Source organism: Dendropsophus ebraccatus, chromosome 11 (assembly GCF_027789765.1).
Source record: "Dendropsophus ebraccatus isolate aDenEbr1 chromosome 11, aDenEbr1.pat, whole genome shotgun sequence".
NCBI lineage: Eukaryota > Metazoa > Chordata > Amphibia > Anura > Hylidae > Dendropsophus > Dendropsophus ebraccatus.
Window position 1 is genome coordinate 22,982,704 of NC_091464.1, and position 19,661 is coordinate 23,002,364.

The 19,661-nt window shown below is 43.4% G+C and overlaps 1 protein-coding gene and 1 long non-coding RNA gene across 3 annotated transcripts in view; both read left to right on the forward strand.

The window, feature by feature from the left end:
- The window catches only part of LOC138767266 (uncharacterized), a 10,364-nt gene extending 1,570 nt beyond the window's left edge, over positions 1-8,794 (forward strand). Inside the window, exons 2-3 of the long non-coding RNA XR_011358782.1 lie at positions 8,482-8,587; positions 8,729-8,794. This is a non-coding gene — a long non-coding RNA (uncharacterized lncRNA). The remainder of the gene's footprint in view (positions 1-8,481; positions 8,588-8,728) is intronic.
- MAGI3 (membrane associated guanylate kinase, WW and PDZ domain containing 3) overlaps positions 1-19,661 on the forward strand; it is a 256,352-nt gene that overhangs the window by 25,446 nt on the left and 211,245 nt on the right. The window lies entirely within an intron of this gene.

Here is a 19,661-nt window from a genome sequence, read left to right on the forward strand (position 1 = left end):
AAAACTGTTGTGTCAGAGAAACCTGTCAGTGCACACAACGGAGTGCGAGACTACGGCCGCACGCTCCATTGTGTGCAGCGGGGCATTCAGATCCGGGCGCACACGAATTCATTAGTAGTGAATTTCCTCTGGCCGGTACTGCAGTAGCGGCCGGAATGACCATCAGTAACACTGGCCGTTTTGTGATCCGGCCGGGTCACGGAACAGCCGGTGTTTTACTAAATGTGAACATGGACTTAAAGCGACTCTGTAACCACAATCTGACCCCCCCCCCCCCCAACCACTTGTACCTTTTGATAGCTGCTTTTAATCCAAGATCTGACCTGGGGTCTGTTTGGCAGGTGATGCAGTTATTGTCCTAAAAAAAACTACTTTTAAACTTGCAGCCCCGTGCCCAACGGGAGTATCTGTGCCCTAACTTTGCACCACCCCTCCGTCCCTCCTCCCCACCCTCTTCATCATTAGGAATGCCACTGGAAAATTTTCTCCTGTCTGAACATTGCACAGGTGTATTAACAATCCAGCCCATGTTCAGTATTCACACAGGTGAGGAATAGGAGACAATCTGCCTGGAGCATTCCTAATGATGATGAGGATGGGGAGAAGGGACAGAGAGGGTGTGCCAGTTTAATGCATATACAATCTAAGCCCCGGCCGTTTGGCACGGGGCTGCCAGTTTAAAAGTTGTTTTTTAGGACAATAACTGCATCCCCTGCCGAACGGAGCCCAGGACAGATCTTGGATTAAAAGCAGCTATCCGACGGTACAAGTGGTTTGGGGGGATCAGATTGTGGGTACAGAGTTGCTTTAAGGTGGAATAAACCTAGTGATAGATTCCTATAAGATGGAATCTAATTGGCTGCTGCTGTACTTTTGCACAAAATCCTATACTCTCTACTTTTTTTCTTTACTGACAGTGACTAGAGCAATGCCTGTAATAAGTCCCATACGTGTGAAGCAGAGATCAGGAGACCCATGTCACTATGTAGCTGTTTTGCAGACACATTTACAGCATTTTTGCCAATTTTAAGACAATGTTGATTTTCATTCAATAAATGACAGCCGTACATAATATTCTTCATAGAGTTTCATATAAAAATGCTATTTTATCTTGGATCAATATGTAAAGATCATAGATAAGTGAACCTTGAGCGGGCTTGGGTCTGTCTGAACCTGAGTGTGTTGCATTTAATAACTGGTGACTACAGGAGTTGGATCCAGCCCTAAAGGTGGCCATGTATGTTATATAGATTTGTAATTTACTTCTATTTAAAAATCTTAAGTCTTCCTATGCTTATCAGCTGCTGTATGTCCTGCAAGAAGTGGTGTTTTCTTTTAAATCTGACATTGCTCTTTGCTGACATCTCTGTTCGAGGCAGGAACTGTCCAGAGCAATAGAGGTTTTCTATAGTGATTTGCTGCAGCCTTGGACAGTTCCTGACATGGACAGAGGTGGCAGCAGAGAGCACTGTGTCAGACTGGAGAGAATACACCACTTCCTGCAGGACCTACAGCAGCTTATAAGTACTGGAAGACTTGAGATTTTTAAAGGGTAACTCTGGTGTTTTTTTCCCCCACCTTAACTAACACACATTACAAAGTTATATAACTTTGTAATGTATGTTAGTCACCAGCCAAACCCCCCCCCCCACAGGGGGGCGGGCCTGGTCATCATCTTCTTCCCCGTCTTCCATTAGAATGAAAGGGAGCGAAAAGACTGCCAGTGCGTATGTGCACCAGCAGCCTTTTCATTGGCTGGAATGCATCACATGGCTTCCAGCTTGCTCAGCTCTGAGGCTGCCGGTGCGCATGCGCATCGGCAGCCTTTTCAATCTCAATTATGCCGTGGGACCCCGGAAGTGAGGAAGAAGATGAAGACACGGACGGGTTGACAGGGATCGCGGCCGGCGGTTTTTTTTGAATGGCGATTGACTTAGGAGGTATGGTGAGTATGGGATCTGTGTCTGTTAGTGTTTTTTTTTTTTTTTTTTTTTTTTTTTTTGCTGATGCCGGAGTTGTCCTTTAAATAAACTTTCTGAAACCAGTTGATTTTAAAGAAAAAGATTTTCACTGGGTAAAAACAATTATTCTTCACGTTTTCCCCTCTTTTTGTTCCATGATAGAATTTTCTTGGCTTTCTCCGTTTCCTGCCATGAAATTCAATGTTTTTGTTCGGCTCATAAATAAATAATGTGTGAACCAAGATTCTCAAAGGTTAAAAGTTCTCTTAAAAATTTGTGGCAGTGACTAAAGGTTCAAGTAAATATTTCTGCGTCTATCTCAGCCAAATGTGAATACCTTTGCTCTGATATCACAGGAGTTGCTGTGTGATAGGTCTCATAAAAAGAAGGAATGAGTGGTGAGTAAAGTGAAACTCGCCCTGGTGTCGCTCCGCTGGGTCAGCGTTTCGGTGGCACGCTCACTCACTGAACCGCCCCGACTGGTTTCCTCTATCACAGTCATCTCCTATACACTTGAATGCACACAGGCCGGACTGGATTTTGCTTGTGTTTTCCCATCTCCAGTTGTAATCTCTTCTGTGATCGCTCAGCGATAGTCTGCTGTTGATGTGAGTGCAGGGCAGTTTTATAGTTGGACTTTGCGGGGGTGTTTGTGAACACTACAACAATTCCCTGTAACACTTGAAGATGGTCATGCTTATTAGATATGCACTTTTTTTTTTTTCTAATTTCCTTTAAAGGAGAAGGCCGGCTATTTTTAAAATCTGGCAGGGGCAGGGCGGAATTTGATTAGGAGTATGGACTTACTTTTCTCTGTGCCTGCGGTGAGCGGCAGCACCGGCCCGGGACCCCCGCCGATAGGCATTTTCCTCCAAGTTGTGATGACATCCCGACTTAAGGGAAAAAAGGCCTGTCCTGGCTGATGGACAGCCCACTCAGCCAATCGGTGACTGGAGCAGTGTCCCGCCCCAGCTGCCAGTCCATCAGCCGGGTTGTGATGTGTCAGCGCCAGAGATCCCGGAGCCAGTTGGGGGTCCCGCCACTCACAGCGGCACGGGGAGATGTAAGTTCATACTCCTGAACAAATTCCCCTCTGCTCCTGCCAGCTGCCAGATTTTAAAAACGGCCGGACTTCTCCTTTAAAAGAGAGCTCAGGGCTGGAATAATTTTGCATAGTGCTAGGGAGGGGAAGGATGCTCTCACCTCCCCCGCTCCCGGACACTTCTGGGTCTTAGTGGGGACCTGGGACGTGACGTGTTATGCCTGCTCAGCCAGCCAGCGGCCGAGACCCCTCTATGGTCTGTGACTGGCTGAGCGCCCTGGCAAGTCATGTCTCGGACCCCGCTCTGCGGGATACCGCCACCAGCACTGGAGCCGGGGAGGTGAGAGCATGTTACTTCTTTCATCCTCCCCAGCACTCTGCCAAAAATCACCCCAGCCCGGAGTTCTCCTTTAAGTGTTTTAGGGTGTGTTCACACAATCAGGTTTTTAATTACAATTATTAAATACGAAATCAGAGACAGATCAAAAGTAGAGGACAGTAGAGTTGAGCGAACTTCGAGCACGCTTAGGTTTACCTGAACCCAAGCGTGCGGCATTTGATTAGTGGTGGCTGAAGACGTTGGATTCAGCTCTAGAGAGTTGTGGAAAACATGGATATAGCCATATACTGTATCCATGTGTTCCAGGACTTTCTAGGGCCACATCCAACATCAGCAGCTACCGCTTATAAATGCGGCACGCTCAGCTTCACTCAACGCTAGAGGACAAGTATAAGGTAAGCACTGAGACTTCTCCTCTGGACTTATATTGAATTCTTCCAATTAAAAACCTGAATGTGTGAACATGGATGAATTTTCATGCCAAGATGATTACAGTTATGCATTATTCAGACACAAAAGTTATGCATGCGGCTAAACAGAGAAATGTCAGGTCTAGACTGACGACATGTTCAGAATGTCGACAGCAATCGCCCATAGCGTAAACCCCCTGAAACCAGATTATTGGGTTTGTCCTGGCATTGCTGGTATGTGCTCCTTTTGTCATGGTAAGTACGGCTATGTTACATCAGGCCACGTGAGGTTGGAGCCGTTGTTTTGCTAGTAACCGAACACCACGTTGTCCTGAGAAATGTTATAGCGGAGGTTAGACCTGTAGCTGAACATTAGCTGTGAGAATACGAAGAGTTAGGGCTCGTTCTGAAGGGTTTGGTTTTTCCACAAAAATTAAAAAAATTCAACTTGGTTACAGACTGTTTGTAAATGAGATATATACATATATATATATATATATATATATATATATATATATAATAAAATATAAAAACATGGTGTAAAGTGAAACTGGCTCAGTCGCCCCTAGGAACCAATCAGATTCCATCTTTTATTCCTCACAGACTCTTTGGAAAATCAGAGGTGGAATCTGATTGGTTGCTAGGGGCAACTGAGCCAGTTTCACTTTACACCATGTTTGATAAATCTCCCCCAAAGAATTTAAAGGGGTTCCAGGATTACAATTGGTGGCCTATCCTCACGATGAATGATCGTATGTCAGGACAGAGTGATGGGAACTCTAGTACCTAGCACCCTGTATTCTACTGACTGGTTGGGCTGTAATACCTCTCCCCCGACAGTCACGCATTGATGACATATCCTACGGTTAGATCTTCAATTATAAGGTCCTTATAAACCTACTTTAAATGGCAATTTTTTTCCTTTCAAATCTACTTGTCAGAAAGTTATACAGATTTGTAATTTACTTCTAATGAAAAGTCACAAGTCATCCAGTGCTTATCAGCTACTGCATGCTCTGCAGGAACTGGTATACTCTTTCCTGTCTAACACAGTGCACCTCTGTCCATGTCATGAATTGACAGCAAATCCCCATAAAAAAAGTCTCCTGCTCTGGACATTTCCTGTCACAGACAGAGATGGCAGCAGAGAGCTCTGTGCCAGACTGGTAAGAATCCACCACTTCCTGCAGGACACACAGCAGTTGATAAGTACTGGAAGATTTGAGATTTTTAAACAGAAGTAAATGACAAATCTTTAAAACTTTCTGACATTAGTTAATTTGAAAGGAAGCAAAAATCCCCTTTAATTATGACCCCCTAAACACGCTCGGCCAGCACCCATCTCATGCGGATACTTATAGAAGATGGACGCCTCCCTGCATTGATGCTAGGGAGCTGTTTTCTTTATACTGTTAAGGAAAATAACTTCAGTGTAGATGTCAGATGGATATGATGTGTAAATCTGATTACGGCTATTATGGATGATTAAAATGTAGGATCTGTCAGCCTGGGTAATCTGCGCGGTAACACGTAGGATTGTTAACGCTGTAATTGCCAATGAATGGTCAGATTTATGGGATGTGTGTATTAGGATAGAAGGTGAATCATTGAGTGAGCACTAATCTGCCATTACTATAAAACCATTTACAGAAAGAGACGTGTGTCCGTGTCAGCCAATGTATATAGCGTAATGATGCTTCAGGGTTGTATAGGTAATACGCTATGGCTGGGTTCACACCTGTATTTTAGGTTTTGTTCTGTCAGTTTTGTCAGAAACCTGTGACAGCGGCATCTATGTATATGTGTTTTTCATTATTTTTTTTCCTGGAGGTATTCTCTGGAGGTATTGTCTTCTAGAAGCAGTGCCGTAATAGAAATTCCCCGCAGAGACGCCGTACGGCGGCATGTTTGGACCCGGAGGGACAAGTTCTGCTGTATACGCTTTGCAGTTTCCTTAGTTCTCGTATGTCACTTTATTACAGATTATATTCAGCTCTTGCTTGGATATAGCGGTCTGTAGGAAAGCGTCTCACAGCCGATGTGGCCGACGTAAAACCTCCCACATGGTCACTTTGGCTTCTCAAAACACTGGGGACAAATTTGCCATTTGAAGGGAAACTGTTAGCAGGATAGAAGTACTTCAAGCGACTGTACCCACAATCGCTCCCCCCCCAACCGCTTGTACCGTCTGATGGCTGCTTTTCCTATTCCTATTCATCACCTGTTTGAACACTGCACATGGGCCCTAACAATCCAGCACATGTGCAGTGTTCAGATAAGTGATGAATAGGAGAAATGCTGCCTGGGGCGTTCCAGGTAGGAGAGACAGAGCCGGTGCAGGCCTAGGGCACACACATTCTAGGCCACGCCAATTTGACACAGGGCTGAACGGACCCCTGGACAGATCTTGGATTAAAAGCAGCTATTCGAAGGTACAAGTGGTTAGGTGGGGGCAGATTGTGGGTACAGAGTCGATTTTACTTGCTGATATGTCCCTATAGCGCATCTTCATCCTCAGCGTAGTATCCATGCTATTTAGGTGTTTTCATGCACTGGGGGGTTGGACTACTGCCCCCTGTCGGCCCACCCTGCTTCATGAATATCAGCAGAGTGGGCTGGCCAGGGGCGGTTCGGTGCACTGTGGAGGTGGTAGTCCACTAAAACATCTAATTAACATAAAAAATAAACTGCTTATAGCACGAAAACAGCCCTGAGGATGAAGGTAAGAAACTTGCCCTCATTCTCAGCGCCCCGTGTTCTGAAGGGAAATATCAGCAGGTTATACACCATTGAAGAGGTACTCTGGAGATTTTTTTTTTTTCTATTTAAAAATATCATGCCTTCCAGTACTTATCAGCTGCTGTATATCCTGCAGGAAGTGATGTATTCTTTCCAGTCTGACAGTTTGACACTTTCTGCTGCCACAAATGTCCAGAGCAGGAGAGGTTTTCTATGGGGATTTGCTGCTGTTCTGGACAGTTCCTGACATGGACAGAGGTGGCAGCAGAGAGCACTGTGTCAGGCTGAAATCAATACACCACTTCCTGCAGAACAAACAGCAGCTGATAAGTACAGAAAGGATTGAGATTTACCAAATTTGAGATTCCCATCATTCCATGACTTTTTCTTCATATTGCAATGTTGAGAAGCAAAATCATTTGAAAATACAATCAATAATCTTTTTTTATTCATCTTGAAACTGTAATGCCCCTTTAAGGCAGCTCAAATGAGAGACATTCTTCTTTCCTTTGTGGGAGATCAGCATATTCTCTTCTATCCCAATTTGGTCTGGTGGGATGAATAATACATTTTTTCCAGCACGTGCTTAATGTTTCCACTTATTTTTGGTAATGACTGCATACATGGTAACATTGGGACGACACCGCAGCTTTCCACACTCCATTGCTTCCATTCTATAGCAGGGATGGGGAACCTTCAACCCTCCAGCTGTTACAAATCTACAATTATAGCTTTGCAACAGCTGGAGGGCCAAAGGTTCCTCATCCCTGCTTGTCAGAAAGTTATATAGATTTGTAATGTACTTCTATTTCAAAATCTCTAGTATCCCAATACTTATCATCTGCTGTATGTCCTGCAGGAAGCGTTTTGGTTTTTTTTTCCCCAGTCTGACACAGTGCTCTCTGCTGCCACCTCTGTCCAGAGCAGCAGCAAATCCCCATAGGAAACCTCTCTCTCCTGCTCTGGACTGTTCCTGTCTCAGACAGAGGTGGCAGCAGAGAGCACTGTGTCACACTGAAAAGAATGTACCACTTCCTGCAGGACATACAGCAGCTTATAAGTACTGGATGACTGGAGATTTTTAAATAGAAGTAATTACAAATCTATATAACTTTCTGAAACCAGTTGATTTGAAAGATTTTTCGCTGGACAACCCCTTTTAAAGCAACTCTGTACCCACTGTGCTACCTTTTCCCGACTACTTATACCTTTTTTGTAGCTTATGTGAAGTCCTTCAACACTTATGTTTGGCCACGCTGGTTGTGCTTTCATGATGCAGAAAAACAAACTTTAGTTGCGGAGATGCCGTGTCTAAAGAGGCGGGGCCGTAAGCGTTCGTGCCCTAGGGAAGCGCCCCCTGCCTCCCCCTGTGTTGTGCGCCTCTCCCCCTGCCTCCAGTTCCACCCTCACAGAAATCGTTGGCATTGCGCATGTGCCATGGTTTTGACCCCTGGCGCTGCTGCAGTGACGTTGGCGGGTCAGCGCTGCCTCTGTGGGGTTTCCTTTGCATATCGTCCACGCCGTGTAGTAGTGACGCGCTTGTCCCTGCACCGCCTCTCATGTCTGTCACTGCAGCGGTCGGGGGTCAAACCACGGCGCATGCGCAATGCCAACGATTCCTGTGAGGGCGGACAGAGGGCGCAACCGGAGGCAGGGGGAAAGGCGCACAACACAGACAGCGCTTCCCTAGGGCACGAACACTCGGCCCCTCCTCTTAGACACGGCATCTCCTCAACTAAAGTAGTAGTTGGGGGGGGGGGTAGCACAGTGGGGTACAGAGTCGTTTTAAGGATACGATTGTAAATGATTTGTGCTATCAGATGTATCTCCTGCTTTCCCTGTACTCTGCTATATGGAGCCTATGTAAGTATGCGGAATCCTTAGACTCTCCAGGTCTGTGTGTAGGCGGAGGTAAAGCTGGATTTATGACATTCCTGGAAGCTTTCCATGTAGATTAAATGGTGTTGTTCATTTCCACATGATTTGTAGATAAAGTCCTTCCTGCCCGTCTAATCTGACAAATGGAGCTGCCTGAAAAACGCACAGGACGTCAACATAATGGGACTAGTAGTCCGAGGTCAACTACACCATATTTGTAAGAATTTTAACTTTTTTTTTTTAAGTTTTATTTCTAAAAAATAATAAAAAAAATAAAAAAATTACCAATACTAATAAGTGATTCTTCTTGTTGTGTTGGTGATGATGTTTATACTGCTATCCGTCTCTCCCTTTATAGTTATCGTCGCATTGTAAGATTGTTTGTTAGAAGAATTTTTCGGCTGTCTATTGATTTCATTCTCGCACAGAAGAACGAAGACAACGAGACAGATCGATAGGTAGAACGCAGGAATTACGGAGAGTTCATAATAATAAAAGTTTTTGTGGCTATTGAAAATCATTGTGTCACGGATTTCAGAACGCAAATTTAGAAAAGTGTATTTTATTGGTGTGAGATGTAAACGGGCTCCGCAGTTCTTTGAGGTTTCATACTATCACTTTCAGTTGATTTGCCCTTTTTTCAGGACTGCATAGAAGCTAAAGCGAAGAGTCGTGTCCGGTGCTTCACTTATTACTGCCACCTATGAAACCATGGCTGCATATATGGCTGAATGAGCTGTAAATTGTGCATAAGGCCCATTCGGTGACCGGTGGCTTCTTCTGTGTGGGCCTATAAGTTATTGTGAAAATAATGTGTAAGCAGGGACAGTACTGCCAGCGATAATGGATGTGGCTACATGAATGATCTAGTGACCCCTTGTGTGGTCGTCTATTCCCAATAAACTATGAGCAGGTTAGTAGAATCTAACCTGCCAATATGTCCCTATAGCACATGCAACACTGAGGATGAAGGCAAGTTTTTTTTTTTTTTTTTTTTAACCTTTATCTTCGGCGCTATTTCCAAAGATAAAGTAAATTAGGTATTTTGGTGCACTGGGGGAGGGACTACCACCCCCAGTGCACCGATCTGACCCACTCTGCTGATAACCATTAGAAGGGATGGGCCAGCTGTGGGTAGATCGTTGCACTGGGGTGTGACTACTAAAATACTTAATTTGCATAAATATTTAACTCCTTATAGCACGGAAACTGCGCAGAGGATGAAGGTAAGAAACCTACCTTAATCCTCAGCACTCTGTGCGCAATAGGGACATATTAGCAGGTTAGATTTTTCTATAGGGAATCTCTCTGCAGTTAATCATGTTCCAAACTGCTGACGCTGATAGATAGCAGATGCATGGGGCTTTTCATATATCTTAAAGGGGGTTATCTGATTAAAACTTACCTGTTCCCTATCCTCAAGTAAAAGATTGTGGGGAGGGGGTTCAACTTCTGTACTCCCCGGCGATTTCCAGATTGGCTCCTGGTTCCTTTGTTTCTAATACAGGCGTGGGGACGGCACGTGACCTGCAGTTCGGCTCATTCTCTATGGAGCCACCTGAGAATACAGTACTCTGCTCTTTCCGGTGGCTCCATGAAGAATGAATAGAGCCAGGGGTGACTTGCTGTACCCACGGCTGTAAAACACAGGAACCCGGGGGGTGATCTGGTGGTTGACAGGTGGTACAGAAGTTTGAACTCACCCCCCCCCCCAAAAAACAAAAAAACAAAAAAAAAACCTTCTAGTTGGTCCTTATCCTGTGAATAGGGAACAAGTAAGTTTTAATTTGAGGGCCCCTTTAATGTAAAGAATTGTTTTTATTCTACTATGAAAAGTGTTAGAAGCTTTTCCGAACCCTGAATAGCTGCAAGCTGGAATGCTTCCTTGCTCCCCCTCCCATCCCTTCCCTGCTTGGGGCTTAGCTTCTAGCTGACTGTCAATATAGGAAGCAGAGAGAGGGATGAGAGGGGGAGCCGATCTTTGACACTTATCTCTGGAGAATAAAAGCCTTTTTCTACCTTCTGGAGTCACAGATGACTATATGAAGGGTACCATGCGTCTCCTTAATCTAACAGCCAGCAGTGCCAGCAGTTTGGAACCTGAATTACAGATGATGGGTAAAGTTGTACATAGTTAATCGATACTGTTATTGGGCAATTGTTTGCCAAGTGCCAAGATGATAATTTGGGGGGAGATTTATCAAACGTGGTGTAAAGTGAAACTGGCTCAGTTGCCCCTAGCAACCAATCAGATTCCACTTTTCATTCCTCACAGATTATTTGGAAAATGAAAGGTGGAATCTGATTGGTTGCTCGGGGCAACTGAGCCAGTTTCACTTTACACCATGGGGGAGATTTATCAAACATGGTGTAAAGTGAAACTGGCTCAGTTGCCCCTAGCAAGATTCCACCTTTCATTTTCCAAAGAGTCTATGAGGAATGAAAGGTGGAATCTGATTGGTTGCTAGGGGCAACTGAGCCAGTTTCCTTTTACACCATGTTTGATAAATTTCCTCTGTATTGTCTATTTGTGGAACATTTTTGTTTATACCTTTCCAAAAAGCCTGAAATCGTTTTTTTTTTTTCTTTTCCGTCTTTTTCGGATTGACAATTACGGAACGAGGCCAGTAATTCATTCTGCTGTAAGAACACGTGAGAGCTGTATATTTTGGACCAGATCTCATCAATAGAAAGTAGGGAACCCTTTCTCTGAATGGACCAAAGGGAATTCGATACCTTTTTTTAGAACGTTTAATAGTATCTGATGCGGCTTGTGACACAAAGCCCCAGATCTCCCCGAGACAGTATATGCAGTCATAAGATAGCCCTGGCATCGGAAGACTAAAACTTCTCATCAGTATGCTATGAATCAGCGGACCACATCTGTTCAGCCAGTCCCACTCCTGAGTGTTTGATGGTTTAACAGGAATAGTAATTAAGTGGCAGAAAAGCAGCATCCTGCGGGCAGACGCCTGCCGGTGTCCTAGTGGCGGCATGAAACGCCAGTCATCAAATCTAACAGGAGAACGCTGTTATTTCACCACACGTCTGACACCCATCACAGCGACCTCAAGGGACTTTCGTTTTATTTTTGTCCTATTTTGACAAATCCACAATGTTAAGGGTTCGGAAGAAAGTATACGGCTAATGTAAGCTCGCTGTGAAGTGGGCCACCTGTTACAATTCATAGGATTTCAAGAATTTGATCAACACCTGGTATTCTATTTTTTTTTTTTTAATACCATTTCCGTAAAAATACTAAATCCTACTGAATTGTTTAAAAATATCGGAACTTCCAATAGCAAAAAGTGGCATCATGAAAGAGAATCTGTGCATCCGTTTTGCATCCATGTCCGTGTTTTGCATGGATCCGTTAAAATTGTACAGTGCAAGTTATAATAGGATTAGCATCACATCCGTGGTTTTTACGGATGCCATTGATTTCTATGGGGGATCCGTGCCGGGATCATACTCAGAGTTATGACATTTTTTTTTTTTTCACGGAACGGATTACAGATCCGAAAAAAAATAAATGTGTGAATAGCCCAGTAGAAAGCAATGGGCTATAAAATTGTCACTGACAACTTCATGGGACCTGAGAGTAATAATAATAATAATAATATATTTATTTGTATAGCGCCAACAGATTCCGTGGAGCTTTTTTCTATGCATACAGTACAGTGGTACATAATACACAGTTAAATAATTAGAATAAATAAAAATAACATAAAACAAAGTATAAACAAGACCTGCTTGTTGGAGCTTACAGACTACAACTTGGGTTGACACCATTTATTTGTCCATGGTCCAGCCATTGTACATAGTTAGAAATACAGGATGAGCCAGTAACAACGCCAATGTCTGATTGCAAGTAAACATATAAAGTGCAGGAACCGTCAGAGAGAGAGCGAGGGAAACAACAGAAGGGGGAAACAAGTAACGTTATAAGCGAGCCTGAAGAGATGAGTCTTCAGGGCACACTTGAAACTGTAAGTATAGGGTATGAGTGTGATGTCTTTGGGTAGGGCGTTCCAGAGAACTGGTGCAGCACAAGAGAAGTCTTGGAGGCCAAACAATAGTTTTGCTAAATTATGTAATACTGAAACATCCTCTGATCAGGCCATATATCCAAGTAAGCCGTCATAGATCCCACATAAATCTACCAGCCAGTCTCATCCAATGCTGCATTTCGCATGCAATGCTTTCTAAGTTTAAGACATAGCATGGGGCTCAAAATAAAAACAAACAAACCCATATGACTCCGAATGCTTGGCAGCAGATTCCCGCTGTCTGCCAGCTCCGTGGAGCGAGCAGATACAGCGGGAGTAACGCCCTGAAAACTGGGATACAGCCTATGGCTGTATCCCAGTTTTCTAGGCGGTCCTCCCGCTGGATCGGGCGGGCAGACAGCGGGAATCATTACCGAGGGTGCGGGTTCGTACGAACCCAAACCGAACTCTGTTCGGACCATCCCTACCTTTTTACTTTTGATTACTGCTCTGGGCATCAGTGCTTAAAGGGATTGTCCAGTGAAAATCTTTTTCTTTCAAATCAATTGGTTTCAGAAAGTTGTATAGATTTGTAATTTTACTTCTATTTAAAAATGTCAAGTATTTCCTAACTTATCAGCTGCTGTATGTCCTGCAGGAATGGTGCATTCTTTCCAGTCTGACACAGAGTTCTCTGCTGTCACCTCTGTCCGAGACAGCAACTGTCCTGAGCAAAAGAGGTTTTCTATGGGGATTTGCTGCTGCTCTGAACAGTTCCTGACATGGACAGAGGTGGCAGCAGAGAGCACTGTGTCAGACTGGAAGGAATACACCACTTCCTGCAGGACATACAACAGCTGATAAGTATGGGAAGACTGGACCAGTCCTCCTCCAGACATAGGGAGTAAAGGAAATGGTGGGGGAACAATAGAGATTATTGAACCCTGAGCACTCTCGGGTTTGTCTGAACCTTAGCTTGTGGCCACCGGGAGTCTCTTGCTGTAATCCATGCCTTTATGTCTTTTAATATTTTCTCCTTTGCAAAAGGTTATTCATTTTGTCTTTCAAAAACCCCTTTCAACATTTCTGCTTCTCGGCTCAAAATAATTTGTTTAACTTAAAAGGCCGTAATAACATTTATTCCGCCTATAATTGCATGCGCTGAATTGTAGTGTCTGTCATTGACCATAGAAACCTATGTTTTAAGATAATTGTTGCTGAAAGTCTGCCAAAATGCATTTGTGCTCTAAAGAAAAAAAAAAAAGTTATACTTGGATTACTTTGAAATGTGGGATTGCTACAATTTATGCACCAAAATAGTCCTTGACTAAAACAATGAAGCAAAAATTAGAAAGATTTTTTGTATTCCCTAGGAGAAGACATGTCATCATGGTAAGACCTTAGAAGCTCATGGATACAATTTCAGGTTCTTGTATTCTCGTAGCAGTAAAATTGTCAACTCCATCACTGCTCAGAGTATGTGTGATACATCATGACTTTTAACACTTTAATATTAGTGCTAGATGCCAGGGTTGATACTTTAACCCTTTAAGGACATGGCCCATTTTCGTTTTTACGTTTTCGGTTTTTCCTCCTTGTGTTTAAAAGGTCATAGCACTTGCATTTTTCCACCTAGAAACCCACATGACCCCTTATTTCTTGCGTCACTAATTGTACTTTGCAATTACAGGCTGAATTTTTGCATTAAGTACACTGCGAAACCAGAAAAAAATTCAAAGTGTGGTGAAATTGAAAAAAAAAACGCATTTCTTTTATTTGGGGGAAATGTGTTTTTACGCCATTCGCCCTGGGGTAAAACTGACTTGTTATGCATGTTCCTCAAGTCGTTACGATTAAAACGATATGTAACATGTATAACTTATATTGTATCTGATGGCCTGTAAAAAATTCAAACCGTTGTTAACCAATATACATTCCTTAAAATCGCTCCATTCCCAGGCTTATAGCGCTTTTATCCTTTGGTCTATGGGGCTGTGCGAGGTGTCATTTTTTGCGCCATGATGTGATCTTTCTATCGGTACCTTGATTGCGCATATACGACTTTTTGATCGCTTTTTATTACATTTTTTCTGGATTTGATGCGACCAAAAATGCGCAATTTTGCACTTTGGGATTTTTTTGCGCTGACGCCGTTTACCGTACAAGATCAGGAATGTGATTAATTAATAGTTCGGGCGATTACGCACGCGGCGATACCAAACATGTTTGTTTATTTATTTATTTGTTTACTTTTATTTAAAACCTGGGAAAAGGGGGGTGATTCAGACTTTTATTAGGGGAGGGGGATTTTTACTATTAACAACACGTTTTTTTTTTTTTTTACACATATACTAGAAGCCCCCCTGGGGGACTTCTAGTATATACACTGTGATCTCTCATTGAGATCTCTGCAGCATAGATATGCTGCAGAGATCCATGAGATCGGCACTCGTTTGCTTTCGGCTGCTGCAGCCGGAAACAAACGAGTGCCGAGCCGAGGACGGCGCCATCTTGGACGCGTCCCCGGCCGGCATCAGTAACGGAGATCGCTCCTCCGGGACAAGGTCCCGGAGGAGCGATCTCCCCCACTAGACACCAGGGAAACGTTGCCTCCGGTAATCGGAGGCAGCTGTCAACTTTGACAGCTGCCTCCGATTAGCTAATTAGCGGGCACGGCGATCGGACCGTGCCCGCTAATAGCGGCGGTCCCGGGCTACTCGCGGCACCCGGGATCGCGGCACTTCAAAGCGGGGCCGCCGCGCGGCCCCGCTTTGAAGTGCTAATGAGGACATAGGACGTACCGGTACGTCCTATGTCCTTAAGAGGTTAAAGGAAATCTGTCAGCACCCGGGCACTACCTGAGGTGCTGGCGGTGTGCTGTAGCTGGCAGCCCCCTAGTGAGCATGGTACCTTTGGGTAATTGGTCCATGGAGTGGATTATACATAATCTCACATCTTCTACTGTAATGAAGAGTCAAAGAGGAGTTGTGGCTCATTGTTTGTGCTGCACTGTGGCAGACCTCACTACTCCATTCTCCTCCCTCTTCTTCATGAATAATCTCTCCTGCCCAGCCTCCTGCTAACTAAGCTGTCAGCCGGTGTCTGAGTGTTTATTTCAGGCATATACTGCCTAAAAAGGACTGATCTTCAATCAGATATATTTAAATAACACAAGTCTAACTGTCAGAGGTGTTGTCTAGGGGTAAATCACCTGTTTAGTGACCAAACAGTTTTTCCTGGGTTTGATTCCCCTGATGGAAAGGAAATAGAGTTATTTTTTTTTTTCTCATCATTTATAAAAAAAAAAATGTATTTTAAAACTAATTTGGATCTAATTGTAAATTCTTTGCCCTTTTTAAAAATGGTATGTTAATGAGGGGGGAAAAAAAGCTATATTTCATTTCCATCAGGGGGATCGAACTCTTGGAAATGTTGTTGGTCTCTAGACAGGTTATTTACCCTGAGATTTGACTATATCTGAGCAGTCCTCTGTAGGTGGTTTATGACTGAAATAAACGGCTCAGAGGCACTGGCTCATGGCGTGAACAAGCAGAAGACTGAGCAGCAGACATTATTCATGAAGAGGAGGAAGGAGTGGTGAGGCGTGCCAGAGTGTGGCACAAATGCTGAGCCACAACTCCTCTTTGACTCTTCATTATAGTAGGAGACCCAAGATTGTGGATAATCCACTGCGCGGACAAATAACCAAAAGCTACCATTCTTACTAGGGGACTGCCAGCTACAGCACAATGTTGGCACCTTAGGTAGGTCCAGGTGCTGACAGTGCTGAACATTGGACAGCATAAAAAGTTTTACTTTCTTATTCTTTGAGTATAAAGGAGGGGTTAGAAGATAGAAGCAGCAGGAGGAGGTGCCTGGAAGAAAGGTCATAGCCTGGTGCGGTCATCTCTCTCATCCTACAATAGAGTATATGTGCCCACCACCACATTTAGGGGAAAATCTCACAAGAGTGAGAAAGTCGTACATCTGACTGTACCCTGCGCCTACTGAGAACCTGTGTTGACTCAAGGTTTGGATGATGACCGACATCTGGATCTTCACAATTTTTTTTAAAACTGTTTAGTTTTGGTAAATAGGGGAATAGAGTAAATAAATGGCCTGTAATATTTCTGCACACTGTGACTGAGAGCCGTGGACGTAGGCAGATACTCATCTGAGGGCTGCCAAATGATTATGTCTACATCTCCACTATGATGGGAAATCTATCTGCGAGTGTGAACAAGGTCATGAAGGCCTCTATAGCTCCTCGATGATGAATCGTGTAGTTCACTGATGGTAGAAGGTTGTGCGGGCTGCATCCTCTAATAATCCACATCTTGCTGTATAAAAGCCCCCCCCCTTTCAGTATTAGGAATGTGTTGTCACCGGATAAGTGACGGGTGGACTTATCGTCATCCAGATATGGAAGGGCACATCATTCTTTCTCTACATTTCGGTACATATCTTAAGACATCATCAAAAGATTACTGCGCCACTGAAAGCTGATGAGCTGACCTCATTTTACATTGTGTAACATTGAGCACTGAACTAGCTGTGAAATGCACATGAGTCTCCAGTATCGTCTTAATGTGTCTGTTCTCTGTGCTATGCGGTTATGCCTCCCATTTAGCTGATGTATTTATTGGTGTATAACCATAGTCATTGAGCACTGCGCAGGAATAACTTAGTCATAAAAAGCAGTAATGCCACATAATGAGGATTCACGTCTCCTGTTTTTCAAAGTATTGTATCTGTGTAGCCACATTTTCTGAATTATGCCGTTTTTGCATGTTGCATAGAGGTTGTCCGATCTGGGCAGCTCCTCCTCTAGTCCTGCAAACAGCTGGCATTACAAGATGAGGATTATTTATTGCCTTCCCATCCACGTACATGGTTGCATTGAAGGGATACTTCAGTGAAATTCCTTTTTCTTTCAAATCTACTGGTTTTATAAAGTTACATAGATTTGTAATATATTTCTATTTAAAAATCTTAAGTCTTCCTGTACTTATCAGCTGCTGTATGCCCTGAAGGAAATGTTTTTCTTTTCAGTCTGACACCGTGCTCTCTGCTGCCACCTCTGTCCATGTCAGGAACTGTCCAGAGCAGGAGAGGTTTTCTATGAGGATTTGTTGCTGCTCTGGACAGTTCCTGTCTTGGACAGAGGTGGCAGCAGAGAGCACTGTGTCAAACTGAAAAGAATACACCACTTCCCGCAGGACATACAGCAGCTATGAGTTGAGTTTTTTAAATAGACGTAAATTACAAATCTATATAAGTTTCTGAAACCAGTTGATTTGAAAGACAACAGACAACGCTAAACAACCCTTTTAAGCACTTTTTCTTATAGAAGGGGTGTTTTATGTAAGGTGGTGTCTACCTATGTCATAATGGCTGCATTTGAATATCTGCAGTGCTGTAGGGATAACCCCTTTAAAGGGGAACTCTGTCAAAAAAAATCACGTTAACTGGTTTCAGAAAGTTATACAGATTTGTAGAATACTTACTATTAAATAATCTCCAGTCCTCCAGTACTTATCAGCTGCTGTATATCCTGCAGGAAGTGGTGTATTCTTTCCAGGCTGAGAGTGCTCTCTTCTGCCTTTTCTGTCTTTGTCTGTGGACAGTTCCTTACATCGACACAGGTGGCAGCAGAGAGCACTGGAAAGAAAACACAACTTCCTGCAGGGCATACAGCGGCTGGAAAGTATGGGAAGAACTTGAGATTACAAATCTCTATAACTTTCTGACAACTTATTTGGAAGAGAAAAAAAAATTGTCAGTTTCCTTTTAAAGAGTACCTTCAGTCTTGAATTCCTTAAGATCCAAAAGCATGACATCCATATGTCCAGTGGTTCAGCATAAAGGCCAGCATAAGCTTCACGCTATATTCAGCTGGGCAGCCAGGGGAAATTGAATCTCTGGATGTCGCATAGTTCTTGCTTGCAATACTTACACTTCCATTCGGACCAATGCAATAGGAAAATGCTGAATTTACAAATCCCTAATATTTTTATTGTATTTAAATCTTTGTATTAAATTCAAGATTTAAGGAGAAAAACTAATGTATTCCTAATGCTATTAAACATAAGTGTAAAACTCAGGCCCTCCAGCTGTTATAAAACTACAATTTCCATTTTGCCTGGACAGCTAAAGCATTAGCTGTCCAGACATGATGTGAACTGTCGTCTTGCAAGGGCCCTTGACACTCCTGCTATAAAATAATTAAAACACGCATACTTACCTCCCCCGGCTCCTGGCCACAGCTCCTGCACTGATCTTGCTTCTTCCAATGATGTTCTTCTCCCAGATCAGCCAGTCAGTAGAAGCTCATCGTAAGATGCAAGAATATCGCAGGAGCAATGACCTGAAGATCTGCGATCTGCAGCTTTGAGGGAGCTAGGGAGGTAAGTATGCATTCTTATATTGCTTTATGGCACAGGGAGGAGCTTAGGAAACTGTTAGATTGAAATTAAACCCTAGTTTAATACAAGTTACTATCCATTCCTTGTTCTTTTTCCCTATAAAAAAGATTCAGAAGTGTTATAATACAATATGATAATCCCATCCAGGCCTTTGCCTGCAGTGTTAGTGAATAGGTTTCATCTTACTTGTTACCCTTGATATCAAGGTCAAAGTTTGAGGGAGGTAAAGTAAGTATTAGCATGGCATATATATCACCCATGGAGAAGAGTAAGAGCAATTGACTCTTTTATATTCATGATCATCGCTGTGCTTGAAGGCCATGTCAGGCGATACACGCTGTACATGTCAGATGCAAAAGACAAAGATTATGTGTAGCATCTTGTTGCTATCTGTAGCCACAAGGCGACGTGTAGCATAGCCAGGATTCATATACTGGATGATGGATCTGCCTGGCTGCTGCCACTAATGGGAAAACAATGGCAGCCTTATGCAGTAGAGGATTGCTTTTTTTCCCCCAGTTATTTTATATGCGTATATATTTTGCAATCCTTGATACCGAGGGTCCCAATATGGGGCGATGCAAGCGCGGGCTGATCAGCAACATTGGCGCTTGTTTGCAGGACCTTCAGATGGGGCAAGTAGTAGACAGCCAGTCCTGCACCAAGGATCAAACCTGGCTAACAAGTGGTTAAACCTGGCGTCTTGTTGTGAAACTGCAGCTGGCAGATTAGTGTAAACTGAGAAGAGCAGATTGTGTTGTTTATCATAAAATATGCTCTTTTTGGGATGGAGAAAAACTCGTGCAGGCTAAAATATGGTGGAAATATGATGTTTTACAAATTCCTGCCACCTAACAGAAGCCTGTAAATGGATATT